Consider the following 1,948-nt stretch of genomic DNA (forward strand, 5'->3'; position numbering starts at 1 on the left):
TTTCCCTTCTGAAATCAGTATACAGTAATGATATCTGTCATGCCATTTTCACAGGCGAACATATTCTGACTGCACGTAAAGTTTTTAAATTTAGCAGTAGTTCAGTAGCTTGATCCCCTCTCTCACACTCTTAAGTTCCATTTGAATTTTTTGTCAATTCACACACACAAAAAGTTAATCTATCTCAATCTATTTATAAATATGTATGTATGTTAAATTACTGTGTTTACTACTGTCAAAACATTATGTTACCTCTAACTTAAGTATCTTTTCTCTATTTAGAATTGGTGTTTATATTGGGGGGTGGGGGAGGAGGGTGTATTTTGTTTTTTGGGTTTTTTTGTTGTTGTTGTTGTTATTGTTGTTGGAGTCCTGTGTTCTGTCTTTCCATGATCTGGTTGCTTTCTCTTTCAGCAGAGACAGTCCTCAGTTTTCCCCATGACATGCCTGTTTATGTTTCTCTTGGCGTGTGCATTGGCAACAATGTGAAGTATAGAGGCAGATGTTGTCAGGTTTTTATTCACAGATGATCCTAAACTTTTCTGAGCAGTAAAACATGTTTAATCGTTAAAATTTCTTTTGACCATAATTAGTGTTTCTTTAGAATGGCTTAGCAAGCCATTTGTTAGGGACTGTGGGCAGCAGTGTGGGAATTGATATCCTGAACCTTGGTAGTTTACTTGCATTTTATGAATGCAATTGGAAAGCAGTACTTTCAAATTTCACATGTGTTCAGGGTAGATTACTTAATAGTTGGTTCCCATTGTAATTCTGAGAAATAGGTATTAATATATGAATAACTGACATATGCTGTTAAAGTAATCAAAACTTAAATAAAAATGCTAAGAGTTAGTGCTTTGAGAACAACAATGCTGAATTTCTAAAGCTTGTTTCTTTTGTGAATGTTACCTAAGACAGAACGTGTGCTGGCTTAGGTGTAAAATTATTAATAAAGATCACTGTATACATAAGGGAACATTGGAAAGTGTTAGTACAAATGGATTTTACTTTTTAGAAAAAGCAACAAAATTGGCTGAAATTGCGTTTACAGTTGGAAGCTTTCCTTTTTTTCTAAACTAGTCAGTCATAGAACAGTCATGCTTTTTGTCTATATTTCAACATCTGTTGAACAAGGGTCTGTACAGAACTGTAGATGCTATGCAAGGCATTGTTCTTCCTGGAAGAATTTACTCATCTCATACTTTCTTCCTTCCTCTCAAGGAAGGAGAACAATGTTTTCAGCAAGGTATGTAACACAGATACAGTTTTTAATTAGACCACCAGGTAATACAGGCTAGCTCATCTTTGAGAAGAGCTTGTGTATATTATTTCATATAGCTATTTCTAGCTAAACTCTGCGTATAGAGCATGAGCTTCTGTTTCCTTCTGTACTTTTCCATTTTGCTTCTCCTCTGTCTGTGACAGTACTGTGCTTTTGAAGTCAGCTTCATATGCTGGGAGTTCATCTAAGAACTTCTACTGCCAGTTATTTCAGTGAAACACTCAAGTAGCCCCAACAGAGTAAGACCTAAGTGAAGTTTCTGATTCAGAATGTTTTCAGTTGAAGGGTTAGAGCCTATGGAGAAACAGAAAACCCTAAATTTGGACTTAGATTTCTCAAAAATGCTGTGTTCCACTAGCCTTGAACATTTGCAAAAATATTAAACTTACTGTCATAAAATTTAAAATAAAAATGAAGGGAAGATAGCAATGGTCTTAAAGAAATACTTGTGCTTTCAAAGTAGATAGGCAGAGTTGGAGGAAGTTGTATTGTTGGAAACCATTGCTATTTGAATATAGCACTGATTTTTTTCAATGTGGTGTTTAGTGTAACCTGGTGGCAAGAATGCCCAACGCACCTCGAAGGCTTGGATTCTCTTCCCAGTTGCCACCAGCTTGTTCTGTGAATGTGAATACATCACTTCTGTGTGCCTCTGTTTCCATTCCT

General features: G+C 35.8%; 1 protein-coding gene across 1 annotated transcript in view; it reads left to right on the forward strand.

The window, feature by feature from the left end:
* AP3B1 (adaptor-related protein complex 3, beta 1 subunit) overlaps positions 1-1,948 on the forward strand; it is a gene marked incomplete at both ends in the record, with an annotated part of 34,473 nt that overhangs the window by 23,305 nt on the left and 9,220 nt on the right. The gene's annotated exons all lie outside the window — the stretch shown is intronic.

The sequence above is a fragment of the Buceros rhinoceros genome, unplaced genomic scaffold (genome assembly GCF_000710305.1).
Source record: "Buceros rhinoceros silvestris isolate BGI_N320 unplaced genomic scaffold, ASM71030v1 scaffold1887, whole genome shotgun sequence".
In the NCBI taxonomy this organism is placed as follows: Eukaryota; Metazoa; Chordata; class Aves; order Bucerotiformes; family Bucerotidae; genus Buceros; species Buceros rhinoceros.